The sequence below is a fragment of the Sarcophilus harrisii genome, chromosome 3 (genome assembly GCF_902635505.1).
Source record: "Sarcophilus harrisii chromosome 3, mSarHar1.11, whole genome shotgun sequence".
Lineage (NCBI taxonomy): Eukaryota > Metazoa > Chordata > Mammalia > Dasyuromorphia > Dasyuridae > Sarcophilus > Sarcophilus harrisii.
Genome location: NC_045428.1, coordinates 394,123,448 through 394,139,589, shown reverse-complemented (window position 1 = coordinate 394,139,589; position 16,142 = coordinate 394,123,448). Strand labels below are relative to the sequence as shown.

The window sequence follows — 16,142 nt, the reverse complement described above, 5'->3', positions numbered from 1 at the left end:
TTCGGGTAACTTTTCCTTTGGCTATTCTCTTGCTGTTTCTACCTGGCCTACCTTCAGTAAGTCATAGAAATATGAAGCTAAGTGGAAAGTTAGTTTTGGTCTAGGGGTCCCAAGTAGTTAGTAATTAGTATTAGATTCTAAAAGCTTTTCCAAGTTGCTTTTCTTTCTTTTAAATGTAGTTTTATTTTTAAAAATATTTTCCAATTACATGTAAATAAATTTTAGCAATCGTTTTTTAAAAAAAAAATACCTTCTTATTTTCAAAATATATGCAGGTTTCAACATTTACCCTTGCAAAACCTTGTGTTTCAAATTTTTCTCCCTCCCTTCCCTGTCTTCTCCCCCAAATAGCAAACAATCCAATATATTTAACAATTTTTTTTTTTTTTTAATTTCGATTCTAAATGTTCTCCCTCCATTGGGACTGATTGATTGATTAGTTAGCTGTCCAAACCTTAATCTCCTGAGCCAGTTAACTTCAAGTATAGTTCTTGAAGGCCCTCTCCTCTCTGAGAAGGCAGGCCATTTGATAGTGATTATACATTTAAAGTCATAAAAGGATATGTTTGAACTCAATAAACTGTATAGTCTTTTTGACCCCTCAATTTGTGGTTCTCAGTCCTGCAGAAAATGGTACCTGTAGATTTTCCTTTTGTATACTTCACCTCAGGTTTGGTGAAATAAGTAAACAAATCTGCTCTAAGGCTTGAGGGGGTCTGTCATTAGAAATAGGTGTGGTGTGATTCCTGAAATTCCTTTTCAAAGCTTTTCTTTCTTCGATTCTGGTAGGTTTAAAAATGCAAATAGTCTTTGGAAGTGTTGACATTCATTTTTACCCAACTGATTGATAAGGAGAGTGGATAAGAGGAGACTTAGATTGTTCTTAAATTCCTTGAGGCCAAGTAGAAAGTTAGTTTTGGTTTAGAGATCCTGAGTAGTTAGTTACTCAAGATTCTAAAAGTTTTTCCAAGTTCTTTTTCTTTTATTTCTTTTAAATATATTTTTATTTATTTTGTTAAATATTTCCCAATTATGTGTAAGTAAATTTTAACGACCATTTTTTGAAAATTTCAAGTTCTAAATGCTCTCCCTCCATTTAGCTCCTTTCTTTTTGAGAAAGCAAGCAATTCGGTAATGATTATACATATGGAGTCGTACATAAAGTTTTTACAAAGAATGCTTTAATCTGCATCCAGAGTTCATCAGTTCTTTTTCTGGAGGTATATAGTGTTTTTCATCATGGGTCCTTTAAAATTGTTTTGAATCATTGTTTTTTATCAGAGTAGCTTAGTCTTTCACAGTTGATCATCCTTACAATATTGCTGTTACAGCTCTTAAACTATGATCCAGAGTGGGTATAGGCAATAGATTTGCCAAACACAATTGGTTCTGTACCCAGTGTTTGCAAAGGGGTCCCCTGTAATCTCTTTCTGACCAAAATGAGAAGCAGTTGCTGCTTCTGTCACCTACCACCTGGCTCCAGCACTGGTCTTTCATAAGGAGGTAAGCCTCCACTTCCTTGTCATTAATGTTTTTTTCCAGCTACCGAAGTTGTCTTAAGCTGGAAGAATGTCTCCCTCTGATCTTTTTTTCTTGGCTCTGCCACTCCAGAATTCAATTTGGGGACATTAATGTCCCCAAAAGTTGTTTGGAGGGGAATGTTGGGAGAGCTTTCTCTACTTGACCCTATTACTGTTTTTCTTTAGAGTGCTATTATTGTATAAGTGATTCTCTTGCTAATAAGTCTTTTTAATTTCCAAAGAATTCAATTAAATTCAATAAAACCTGGGTTCCAGGGATACTGAAACATAAAGGCAACAGTCCCTGCCTTCAAAGAGTTTACATTCTTCTGGGATGATGAGATTACAGAATGGTAGTCTTCCAGCCAAGCTTTCTTATTTTGGGAGTGAAGAATCAGGTAGGGAGAAAGTTGTTTTGTTGTTGTCATCTTTGTTGTTTGTTTGTTTTTGTTTTTTAATGATTTGGGATTTCTAAATTTTCCTTACCCAGCTAGGTGGCTCCACAGTGGATAGAGGAATCAGGCCAGGAATCAGGGCAACTTAAAATTCAAGTTTGATCTCAAAGTACTTATTAGCTGAATAATCCTGGGCAAGTCATTTAATTTCTGTTTGCCTCAGTTTCCTTATCTGTAAAGTGGGGATTATAATATCACCCATCCCCTCAGTGTTATTGTGAAGATTAAATGAGATAATAATTGATAGATATTGAAGATAATAAGTGTTTAGCACAATGCCTAGCATAGGGTGAGCACTGTATACATGTTAGCTACTTTATTCATTAATTTAGTTGCTTGCTTATATTTGGTAACTTTTGCTACTTAAAAATAAAGAAAAAGATAGGAGTCTCCTTGGTAAATGGGAAGATTTGGGGTCTTGTTTGGCCATAGAGTCAGATGTACTATACTGGATTTAGAAACCTGCTTTCTATTCTCAGCTTTATTACTTATTAGCCACGTGTCCTTCAAATATTTCTCTTCTGCAAAATAAAGAGGTTAGACTAGATAATGACAAAGGTCCCTTCCACTTCTAATTTTCTGTGACAATCTATGGCTTAGTCAAGGTCATAGAAGAAGTGACCAAGCTGAAACTTGAAACTTGAGCTTTTCACTCCGAAGTCAGAGCCTTGCACTATGCCTGCCTACATATCCAAACAGTCATCCAAATCTCACCATATGCCAAGCTAATACTTCCTTTGTCTTTATTTTCAAGTAGAAAAATTGACTGGGTGAAAAGGAAAAAATGTAATTGTATAGTCATGACCTAGAAAACAAAGGACAAGTTTCAGCCTAAGATGTTCTCCTTTGTCAGGAATGGACTCCATGCTGTCCCATCACATTTCTTCCTATTGAAACCTCCACTTTAATTATTTAAAGTGCAATTCTCCTGCAGAAAGCTTCGCATATTCCCCACTGCCATAAGTGATCCCTTTCTCCTTATATCCTTTATACCTTTATAGTGACTTCTCCTAGGCATCGTCTAATCTTTATTATATTTGTATTTCTGCTAGGTTCCTACTATATAATTTCAACTATATATTTTTATGAGCTAACATTTACTTAAGCACATAGCATTCTTTGTCACATAGTGGGTGAATGGTCCCCACATGTGTACCATCTTCCACGTATGAGGAAAGTAGTACTTAGCCAAATTAATACTATATATATAGGCTATACATACAGGAAAATATATATTAGGCAATAGAAAGTGAAATGAACTATCACTTTGGGAGCAAGGTAACTTAATTCAACCAAGAGTTTCCTGGATCTCCTCCAAATGGAAACTTCCTGCAGTTTCTAGAGTATTGACCTGGGAATAGGGACATGATAGAGACTTCCACTTCCTCTCATGTCTTTCCAGAATCTTTTCTTTCAGCAATCTGTAGCCTCTTCATCTCTTTCAAAGCTGAAAGTGAGGAGCACTAGAAGCAACTCAGTCCCATGAAGAAAAACCAAAACTTGATGAATCTTTTTCAAGGGGAACTTTAAGGGGTCTCCCAAAAGTCTGAACTCTTTCCTTTCCCATCAACCTTGTCCTGCCCCTCACACAGGGTAGGGCAAGATATTCATGTCCACCAATATGGAGAAAGTCCCATATCCATGGACTTTGGGGCAGGGGTTACACACTAATTTACACAAACTAATATTTACTTCAGAACTACCAGAAGCATGGCTCTAACACACAACAGTACCTTCTTAGTGTTCAGGTACAGTGCTGGGGTGAACAACACATCTCAAGCCATTGAACAGTTAACATAAAGCTATTTACTTTGCTCTGACATAGCAAAGATATGTAACAAAAGACTAGTGACACTTAGCTTTTCTAGATGGTCTCTCTATTACTCTCGGTTTCCCCACAACCCCCATCTTCATTTTATGGAAACTCATCTGGTCAGCCTGTCAGGTTAACATTACTCTCATGATTCTATCTTTGGGACCGAAGGCAAGTCACTCACTGTCTGACTCAGTTTCCTCAACTGCAAAGTGGAGATAAACAATAGCACGGACACACAGAATTGTTGCAAGGATCAAATAAGATATTTGTAAAGCATTAAAATGTGATGTGTTAAGCACAGTATGAAAAATATTTTTTTTTTCTTCCCCGTCTCTACCCTTCTTTTCCAAAGTCTGAATGGCCCAGATGACAGGACTTATTCCTTAGGTCACCAAGAAACATTGCCTGGCCAATCTCCTTGGCCAATGAGGTTCAGAGCCATGTTTGTCTTTTAGGCGAAGGGTCTCCATGTTGTTGGTAAGAGGAAAGAAGTTGTACCAGGAAAATGCTGATCTTATTATTAAAAAGTACCATGTTTTCTTCCCCTGATGGGGTTCTTGTAGATTTCCTTTTTCTCTTAATTTTTCTAGAAAAGTTGGCCAACTAAAAGATCATTTCACAAAATTTTTACAAATTTGTGACAAACTTATGCTATATTGGATTTTGGCTTGAGTCCAGATGGCCTGGGGACAAGTCATTACTTCTGGGAGCCCCAGGCTTCTAACAATCTAAGTTATAGAGAAAATGTTGTTTTTCTTTAGCAGGGGCCCTCTGCATTGATGAAATTATGGCTTGGTTAAAAAAAAAAATTATTATATATAGCCCCATTCATTTTAATTTCATGGGGAATTACCCAGAATACCATGGAATTTCAGTTTTATAGTAAAGACACTGACTGCCATTATTCCAGATATCCTTTGGAAATATTCCAAAGACAACCTAGAAGAGTTCCTGGGTCATGTGATTGTATTTATCTGCTCAGCATCTATACCTATCTATATACGATGACCTCATTTCAGATAATAAAGCTCTTATCATTTTTTCTTTTAAAAGGTGGAAGGACTGTTTATCAATCCCAATCAGCTGACTGACTTGCATCAATGTATCAGTTTTAAGGATCCATTAAGGTAAGTTGGGCTGAAACTTAGATCCTTCCAGAAATATTTTGGATATATGTGGACTAAGAGTATATATCCTGAATCATTCAGTTAGGAATTATATCCAGAGGTCAGCTAGATCGAGAATCCTATTTAGTGTTCTCCCAATAGGTTGATCTTTAGGATATGCTTAACTCCTTCTAGCGAGGGGAAACATTTCCTTTCACACAGCCCATTCCACTTTTCCACAAGAGTGGTTGAGGTCCAAAATCCTACTGATGTCAATGTTAGGCATATTAAATCTAGGTAGCTAGCTGGATAACACATTTATTAGTTATTATTATTATAATGCACTAGGCACTGTGCTAATAAGCATTAGGAATACAGATATGAGTAAATAAAATAGTTCTTCACCCTCAAGAAGCTTACATTCCAAGGGGGAAAGATAGACAGTAAATCAGGGAGCTGGAAGTGGAGAGGGAAGTACATACATACCCTCATGTGGAAATGTCTGGGCATCTTAAAAACAAGTCATGTTTGTGGCACTTTTAAATTTTACAAAACCCTCTATAACAACTGTCAGGTGGATATTGCAAATATTATTTTCTCCACACTGCAGATGAAAAAATTTAGGCTCAATTAAATTCAGTGACTTGCCTGGGCTTCACTAACCCACTAAATTTGAACCCAAAGTCCCTGACATTGAGTGTGTTGTTCTTTCTGTTGATTATACAACAAAGGTGACTTACCTGTAGAATCCTATCAGAGAACTCATTTTTACTGTTTGGTGGCTTCATTATTTTAATTGTTTTTTTTTGTTTTTTTTTTTTTTCATAAAATTTATTTTTGGCTTTTCTTCCCACCCTCCATTTTCTTTTGGTTTTATGCAGCTTTCCTTTACCTCCATTAGTGTAGCTAATTGAAAACTAACTACATTGGGGTGAAAGAACATGCCCTTGAGATGGCTAGAATGTACAAATTTTTGGTTTGCCAGACAGTCAAATTAATCTTGCATTTTATCAAAAGAAAAACTCATTTTGAGGATTTTTTTTTGATTATTATTTTTTAGATTTTCAAATAATGCTTCCTGCTCTTGCCAGTTTTTAAAAATAGCCCTCTGAAAATGACAGTCACATCAACATGTAGGAATAGAATTGCAATGTGTAATTTTTTTTTTTTATAATTTCACATTCAGTTTTAATAAATTGGGCTTCCAAGTAACAAGTTATCTTTTCTATAAGTTTATTTTCCATGATTGTTTTTTCTTTTGAAAGCAGAGAAAGCATTGTTTTTATTTGATGCAAGATTCCAGCTGGTGCACTCCCTTTAGAATTAAATTATTCCCTTAAGATGATAGGACATGCTGAGGAAACCCTTGTATATAAGAGTGATTGTTTATTAAAAATTATAGTGAATGTTTCTTCCATGTAGTTGTAGAAGGAAAAATAGGAGTATTAATGGGTACTTTTTAGTTTGTTTACTTTCCAACAGATAAGACAGTCTTTTGGAGTTAATAAGCAAAGAAGTGAAACACCCATCAATTTTCATTAGCCTTGGGATTGGATTCCTATTATTGTCACATTGTAGAAGTCAAAAAAAAAAAAACCTGTGACCATGAACAAATGTGATCCCAAATCAGTTCTTTGCCTGTTTCTTAGAAAAGTTGCCTTTCCGGTAGTCACCTTAAGTATGTTTGTATTTTTAAGTTGTTTAACTACAGCAGTTGTTCTTAAACCTTTGTTCTCAGTATCTTCATGTTGTTAAAAAACTATTGAGGATCTGTTCAAAGAGTTTTTGTTCACATGGGTTGTATTTATAGCTATTTACTATATTAGAAATAAAAAATAATTTTGATTCATAGACCCTCTGAAAGGGTTTCAGAGACCCCAACAATTCTTTGGACTACAATTTGAGGACCACTGAGCTAGAATGTAGTTCTCATGAGAACACAGGCTTTGATTTCTGTGCATGCCAGTCATTTTTGCAGGGAGAGAAACTTTGCTCTGTGGCCACTAGTGGTCTCACAAATGCTTATTGCTTTTCTTTTCCCTTAAAAATGACTTTATTGATGTCTTCTGTTTTTTATGTTATCATAGTTACCCCCAGTGTCCTTCCTTCCTATAGAGCCATCCATATAACAAATAGTACTTTTTAAAGAAGAAAAAGAAATCTGTACAATTGATTGATACAATACCTGTGGATCCCTAACCTTCATGAAGGAGTGACTTGGAAGTGCCTTCTCATACCTTCATTTGAGTTTTTAAAAGCAATATTTTACTTTTTTCTCAATTGCATGTAAAACAATTTTTTAACATTTTAAACATTTGCTTTTTAAAATTTTTAATTTCAAACTCTCCTTCCTTCCCTTCCCATTCCTCTCTCTGAGATGGTAAGCAATTTGATATAGTTTATACATATGAATCCTATAAAACATTTCCATTTTAATCATGTCATGATAGGAAATACAAACAAAAAAGAAAGAAGAAAAAAAGGAAGCGAGAGAGACAGAAAGAGAGAGAGACCTATGAAAAAAATAAAGTGGGGAAAACATTGTGCCTCAATCTTCATTCAAACTTCTATCAGATCTTTCTCTGGAGGTCGATGGCATTTTTCATCATGAGTTGTCTTAGTTCATTGTGTTACCGAGAATGTCATTCATTGTTGTTAATCCTTATAATTTTCTTTTGTTCACTTTTTGTGGTTTCTTTCTATCTACATCATTCTAGTCATTGTGTACACTTTCTTCTTGGTTCTACTTTTCTCTGCATCATGTAGAACTTTTCATGCATCTGTCATATTTATCATTTCTTACAGCTCAGTAGTATTTCTTTGCATTCAAGCACCACAATTTGTTTAGCCATTAGTCAATGGGTATCTCTTCTCCCCCCACTCTCCACCTTCAATTCTCTGCTATCATAAAAAGTTAGGGCTTTTTAAAAATTTCTGACTTTGAGTACATGACCAGTTCATGGAATCTTTGGTTCAAAGAGTATAAACATTTTAATCATTTTATTCAAATTATTTTCCAAAAAGATTGGATCATTTCACAGTTTCACGAACAATATGTGTGCTTATCATTTCAAAACCTCTTCAATACTTATTACTGCCATATTTTATCATCTTTGCCAGTAGGCAGGATATAAGTTGTTTTGATTTTTCATTTGTTTCACTATTGATTTGGAGCATTCTTTCATGTGGTTTCTAATATTTTGTAATTCTTCTTTTGAGAATTGTTCATATCCTCTGACTTTTTATCTGCTAGAGAGTGACTATTAGTCATATGTGTTTTGAATTATTATATATGTTGGATACACAACCTTATCAGAGAAATTTAATGCAAAACCTTTTTCCCATTTGACCATTTTCCTTCTATTCTATGCTTATTAATTGTGCACCCACAGAAGCAGTTATTTTCATACAATCAAAGTTATCTAATTTATCTTTTGTAATTGCCTCTATTACAATTGGTGTAGTGATTATACTAGATTACACTTTGGTGTAATTGGTGAGGAATATGTCTTCTGTCCAAAACTGTGAGAAATATATGATCTGCTTCTCTTTTAATTTTTTTAATAGTATAATCTCTAATATTAATGTCATATATCTATTTAGAATGTATTATGGAATATGGGTATGTTTGTCTGAGCCTACTGTTTGCCTGATGATGCTTACAAAGGAGACTGAGTGATGAATTGTTTCTAGTGTAAGTCCTGTACCCAAAAAAATAATTAAAAAAAATCTAAGTCTTGTTGTTGGATCATCAAATGCCATATTTGAATGCAAATGTGAATAAATGTTGTCTTCAAGTTGTCTTTCAGCTTTAAATCTATCATCCTATGTCTCATGTCACTATCATTAAATGCTATAAGTAGAAGTGTGAGGTGGAGTTGGTTGAGATGGAGATAGTAACAGTTTGCAGAAAGTCAGTTGCGGAAAGTGCTAGGTCAAGGAGTTAAAACATTTCATTTATACAAAAGGATACTTAGTGATTTGTCCAAAATTATCAGAAGAGGCTTTGGAACTTGAATTGTTTGGTTCCCCAGCCAATGATTACTTTTGCTTTTGTGCCATATTTTCTGTGCTGCTTATAGATTAGGTAGAACATTTGCCCTCAGGAAATGAAAAGGGAACATTTGGTCTTCAATCTTTCCAGCTTCCTGCATCACTTTTCACATTTCTGCTTGGTCAACATTATTTCCTTTTTGAAGTCATTTGGAATAGAATCTCAGGTGTTTTTTCTTTATTCTTCATTTGCCCATCACCTTTTCAATCACTTTCCCAACTCAGCATCTCACTTCCCATTATTTAATCACTACCCCAATTTCTCTCTTCATTTCAGGAACCTCCTCTTACCTCATTCCTTGTGAGTCAGCAGATGTGAATAGTCATGCTTATATTTGTCATGTAGATTGTATTAAAATGCCTCTTTGACAAAAGTCATGCTTATTGAGCCAGATTTTTGTGGTTTTTTTAATGGCAAATGTGGCAGATTTTGAATGAACAGAGAGTCTTAGATCATGGCATTTAGCTTGGAAAATGTCAGGAAGCAGAGACTAATCAGATCTTTAATTCAATAGGCATTTGTCAAGTACTTAATTTTGTTCGGGACATTAAAAAAAGTAAATATCTTACTCTCAAGGAGCTTCAAAGCTAGTACAGAGCTTAGGGATCTCTAAGAAAATTTATTAGACCAAAAATTGCTTTTGTGCCTAGTACAATACCATAAATATTAGATAAAAATTAGAGCTTAATGGCGATGAAAGAAGCAAGTGATGTACACATTGGGTTGAGAAGTAATCATCTTTATCACTGATTTTGTAAAGGAATTATATTTGTCATTTCATTTGATCTTTGGGAGGTCAGTACTATGGTCTTAACATTTCCATTTTCCATGAAAGGACAATGGAGTTTGAAGTGATGTTACTTTCCCATCATCAAATGTCTAGTTAGTAAAAGTGTCAGAGGAAGAATGTGAAAAGTACCAGGTTTCTGTTAACTCTTTAGTACAGAACTAAAAACAATTTTCCTCTGTTTTTCTGCCTCTTAGTCTTTCTTTTTCTGTGTCTCTCTCTCTCTCTGTTTTTCTCTGTGTCTTTGTCTCCCTTTCTCTTTTTCTGTGTGTGCGCGTGCACACACACACACACGTGTTGTTATTCTTAATTGAATGATAGTGTTTCTAAAAATCTTATTAGCTTTCTCCCTCCATAACAGTGGAAATATTGTGAGGCATTTGACAATTCTCAGGCATTGGACAAGTAATCTATTTTTTGAATAGCTTAGTTTCATGGTTCCACATGATATTTCACTGTTAACTATTCAGAAGGAGGACTATTACTTATTTCATGATTTCTAAAACTTGTTTAACTTAATTTAAAACCCCTACAGAGATATACCTCACATAAAAATTGTACTTCAGGATATTTAATATTTATGAGTTTTACATTTTTATGCAATAGTAATAATAAAAAATGTTTGCTTCATTCTCCGTAAAAACCTCTTTTTTCTTACAAAGTAGTAAGTTACAGAAGTTACCTACATTACCATAAAAAAGAAAAAAAGAAAAAGAAAAAATGGCATTTAGTAGACCTTTAGTAGAGGCTGAAGCATCTGTATAAAGAAAGATTAATTTTTCCAAACTCTGCTGTTATCACAAGTAATAGGAATAAACTGGCACAAGGGGAAACTGTATGCTAACCACATGAGGATTTCTGTAAATACTGGCCTGATAACTTTCCTTGGCCCAGGTGTGCATGCAGTTGCTGGTGAGTATCACGAACACATTACCTAGTCCCTGAAACATCTGACTGTGTTAGCATATGCAAGAGATAGATGCTTCACTTTTACTAAAGGGCCCATCTCTTAACTTTTCTAGCTCTGTTGTAAAGTGAGAATATTCAATTAGTTGATTACTAAGGTCCTATTTATGATACTATATGGGGGGACTATCATGAGACCAGCACAAATATCTGATAAAGAGCAGAATGTGATGAGGCAGAATTCATATCAGAGTACTCTATAAAATCTGAGAAGAAGAAAGGTCTCACTTTCAGCTGGCAAGATGAGAGAGAGCTTCATGGAAGAGAAAGTCCTTTAGTTGGATCTTGAAGAAATATTGCTATAATTTGAATGTGTGATTGAGAATATGATTGTCAGTTTCAGCATGAGAATTGAAGCAGGTAAAGGAGATGAGCGTCTTAAAGAGGATGACCCTACAGGATGAAGACAGAAAAGAAAAAATGAAATTGTATGATATGAAGATGATAATTTGAAGGAAGCAGGGAAAGGAATAGAAAAACTTTTTGTTTGTCAGCCCATAGTTAAAAGCCACAACAACAAAAAACATCCCAAAACAGAAGTCTATACAGAAAAGTCAGTAACTTCTTCAGCAATGAGATTTCTATCCTATAAGTCGATCCAATTTTTAGCCTCCCTATCTCTCAGGGTTTCTGTTTAGTCCTCCTTTTATAATGTTCCTCAAGTCAGAAGCTGACTCTCATCAGCTGAGTGCTTCAATTCTTAGGACTTTGTCAGTCAAAAAAATAGATCAAAATTAAGAAAATTATAGGTTTTTCTTGCACCCTTTCCATGTGTCCATTCTAGTTCTATTTTTAAAACTCAAGATTTCTTTGCTTATTCCTGTGTCTTCTTTGATCAATTCTTGATCAAAAAGAATCATGTCTATCTTGATGAAGAAGACACAGCTAACAAGTCATCTCATGACTCAAAAGGGTTTCAAGTGAGCCTACTTGCACATGGGATGATAGTAAGGAAATAACCTTATATCTACCTAATATCTCTTAAATACTTCTGCCTATCCATGATATAATAGGGCAGACACACATGAATGTGAATACACATACTTATATGTGTAAAGTTTTGTTTTTTGGTGTGGTTTTTTTTTTAAAGGTGGATATGACAGACTTTGCCCTCAAGCGCCAGATTCTAGGTCTCATTTATAAAAAGAGAAGCCCTATTAATTTCTTACAGTCTTAAGGTACACTGTATGTTGGAGTTGGGGAATTGGAGGTTAAAGGGGATATCTGGAGACCCACATGCACAAATAACTGATATAAAGGAGAATGTGATAAAAGCAAGTGAGAATTTAGAACAAGTGGAGGAGGTCATTTTAGAGCCTGAAGTAAATAAAAATTGGAACTAAGATAGAGAAAGTTTTATCTGGTATATCTGTGTACCTCCTTTATTCTCCCCTAAATCTTCTCCTTAGAAGGAAAGCTATGGCAAATCAAACAGACATCATCTTACTGACAAAAGTCCATAGAAAGCTGTGGTTTTCCTAGTGACAATATATGGCTGTGAGAGTTAGACTATGGGGAAAGTTGAGCATAGCAGAGTAGAAGCTTTCATATTGTGGTGTTAGAGAGGATTTTTGAGAGTCTTTTGGACAGCAACCAGATCAAATAAATCAGATTTAAAAGAAATTAATTCAGAGTGGAAGGACAGATAACTGAGGATGAAGCTTAAATACTTTGGCCACCTAATGAGAAGACAAGACTCATTGGAAAAGGAACTGCTGTTGGGAAAGGTTGATGGCAAAAAGAAAAGAGGATGGCACAGGATGAGATGGATAGTGTCATGGAACCTGTGACATGACTTTGGGATGCATGAACTGACTTTGGGAGATGGTGGATCAAGGGATCTGCAGTGCCAAGGTCCATGAGTCGTGAAGAATTGGACACAATTGAACAACAATGACAATAATCATTACTACCACCATCAAAACCATTAGTAGGAACTGTAACATATTCTGTTTACTTCTCTTACATAAGTTTTCTGATTTTATCCTAATATTAAAAAAAACACAAAGCCAAGGATTGCCTGGAAATGCACAAAATTTAAATGAATAAAGATGGCCAAATATTTTGGAATGTTATAGATTTTCCTTGGAGTGCTGAACTATTCTGATTGTATTAGTATTTTTTTGGTCTGATTTAAACTCTATAAACCAATGGACCCAAGGACCATTGTATTTCTGTTAGGCTAAATGTGAGCTATCTGCCCAGTTGAATGTGTCTGATTAAATTTTCAACTTCAGAAGTGAGAAAAAAGAAGGGGACAGGGTAGAGAAAGGTGAGGCTCAAAAAATGAGAGGCATCTGCTTCAAAAGGTTATTAGAAAAATAGGAACAACATAAGTGCCAGATTAATGTGACCTATTATTATCAGATATTCTCTAGTCTTTTATTTGTCTGTAGCCAGCCATAGTATCTATCTAGATGTGTACTCTTCTAGGAAAGGAAGTATGATGAAAACTGAAATCTTCACATACTTATCTCCATCTTTCAAATTATTTCTCAACTTCTTCAATTTGGCTAATAGTATAATCATTATTTCTATTTTTCAGATGAGAAATCTTTAAAAAAATTTTAATAGTATTTTATTTTTTCCCCAAAACCATGCAAAGATAGTTTTCAACATTCACCTTTGGGGGAAAAAAAAGTTCCAAAATTTTCTCCCTCCCTTCTCCCTTCCCTAGATAATAAGTAATGCAATATAGGTTAAACACGTACAGTTCCTCTAAACATTTCTATATTCACCAGACTAGAAATCTTAACTTGGCTTTCATTTTAACAAGTATTTATTTTCTTTCATTCCCTCCCCCTCTCCAAAAAAAGAAAAAACAAGAAAAAGCAAAAACCCTCTTAGTAATATGTAAGCCAAACATTTTTCTCCCTTTCTCCCTTCTTCCCTAGACAGCAAGTAATTCAATATAGGTTAAATATGTGCAATTCTTCTAAACCTATTTCCACATTTATCATGCACAACTATTATTTAATCCAGGTTCTCTCTTCCACAAAAACTAACAGTACCGTGTAAACATACATGACTACCATACAAAAGGCATTTAATAAGTGCTTTGGAAATGTAGTGATAGGGACTCAACCTGTGATTTCACAAATATAAGACATATACAGAAGAAGAAACTCCCTCTTCACTAACGATACAGACTAGTACTTTCTCAACAGCTTAAATCTTAAAAAGTTCCTTAAAGTATTGAGACTTTTAGTGACATAATCAGTATGCCAAAGGTGGATCATAGGTCTTCCTCATTCTAAGACCAGTCTCTCTGGAAATGAATGGTGATTATTATTATTTTTTTTAAACTGAGGCAGTTGGGGGAAAGTGACTTGCTCAGGATCACACAGCTAGGAAGTGTTAAGTGTCTGAGGCCAGATTTGAACTCGAATCATCGTGACATCGCTTCATCAAGAGCTAGTGCTCTTTTTGTAATTTTCAAAAAAAATGATTTAGTTAATTTTTTTTAACAGTATACTTATAAGGACTAAAGTGTACCTGCTACAATAGGGCATATTGATTAGCAAATTTGTGGATTATTTTTTGTTTACATTTTTCTTATGGTCAAATATTAATCAGGATTTTGGCATATGAAAGCAATAATAGAGTCTAATAGAGAAATATCATGCACTATTAGTCATATGAAATGCAAATAGACTTTAGGTTATAAATGACACTGTGAAGACAAAGTCTACTTAAATAATTAGCTATTGGAATAGAAAAATAAACAGAAACCTAATTCACCATTCCTACCAAGTTGGAATATCTTCAAGTACAAACCTGATGACAGATAAGCCTCTTTTGTCTATAAAATAACCCTGCCTAAGTCTAGAGAGGCTTGTCATCCAAGAATTGTGCCCCTAAATGAGTTAAATGCAAATTAATTTTCATTCCTATGTGGCATCCTGCTTCATAGAAAGAAGGAAAAACATTCTAAGAATTTTTTTTTCTCTTCATCTATTTAAAAATATTATGTATCAAAAGTTAAATTAACCTGCCAGTATCTAATCATTGATTTGTAACTGGAAGAAGTAAACAGTTGCCAAGTTAAGCTTCTCCTTGTAAATGAAAAGAAAATCAAAATACTTTGAAATTAATGGAAATGAGGTGGCACGATACAATGGAAAGAGATGTGAATTTGGAGTCTGAGGACCTGGATTCAGATTTCACCTCTGACAATCCCGTGTGTCTTTGGCTGAGTCATTTAGGATCCTTGAGAATCTCAGCTTGCATATATTAAATGAAGATGGTGTACTAGACATCCTCTGAAGACTTCTATTTCTTGATATATGATCCTATACCTTTAGGACCTCATTTTGCCATTATAGGTTTCTGTGTCTACATCCATAAAATAAGGGCTTAGTTTAGATGGTCCTGAGATCCTTTCTTTTTGGAGGAGAAGATAATTGGAAATTAAGTGACTTTCCGAGGTTCACACAGCTAGTAAGTGTCTGAAGCTGTAATTTGAATTTAGTTTCTCCTGACTCAATACTCTTTTCTACTATCCCATCTAGGTGCCTTCCCCCTTTCTCCCCAGGTCCTTTCAAGCTCTAAATCTATGATCTAGCTCTGTTATCTATGTTCTTCTGATCCTATGAATAAAGAAGCTAGTAGAATTGGTTTCAAAATAATGCTCAGAGTAATGAGAAGTGTCATTTGGGGAAACTTTTAGTCATTATAATAAATGACAAACAGACCTCCATGAAGAAAACTGCAGCATATATATGTTCATATTATTTCTTTGTAGAGACTGAGGAAGTAAGGAAATTCCAAGATTACCAAGACTCCAATGTGATAGTAGTTATGGGAACAAATGGTGAAAATTATGTTGGAAAATACAGTTTTTTTATTAAAAATAAATGAAGTAAACCAAAAACTTACAGAATGCTCAGAAGTCTCATTCTTGTATGCTATGAATATATTACATAAAAAGGAGAAAAAACTGAACATGGTAGCCTTAAATGATATTGAGTAACTTTGCACATGGTACACATAGCTGGTTAGAGATTCAGCAGTTCTCAGTGGAGACTCTCTAGTCCATAAGGACAGACCAATGGCCCACTGAAATAAGGGAACCGATAGACTAGTATAGGGCCAAAAGGTAGAAAAGCCAATTGCGTAATAAGTGAGCATCATACTTCTTTGTGAGTTGCTAAGGAAATTATTTCCAGCCCACTGGAAAAACGGTAAAATGCAAGGAGCTTTGGGAAAGGTCCAGAAGACAGGCATAAAAGTCAGGCCAGACAAAATGGTAGGGGAAAATTATTGGGAAGCCAAAAAAAGAATGGGCTTTTCTTAGCCACATAGTTAGGGTCAAGACATGATTCTTGCCAATTCCATGGCTGAGAACTCTATCAAAGTTAGGGAACCACCTGTACTTTAGATCTAGAGGTAAAAATCAAGGAAGGCAGTTCTAGAAGAGCCAAAATACCTATAACTTT

General features: G+C 34.8%; 1 protein-coding gene across 10 annotated transcripts in view; it reads left to right on the top strand.

Annotated features, from left to right (window-relative positions):
* OSBPL6 (oxysterol binding protein like 6) overlaps window positions 1–16,142 on the top strand; it is a 249,239-nt gene that overhangs the window by 57,855 nt on the left and 175,242 nt on the right. For all 10 annotated transcript variants that reach the window (XM_031960403.1, XM_031960409.1, XM_031960408.1 and 7 more), the window contains exon 2: window positions 4,845–4,918. The gene's annotated coding sequence lies outside the window, so the exon portion shown is untranslated. The remainder of the gene's footprint in view (window positions 1–4,844; window positions 4,919–16,142) is intronic.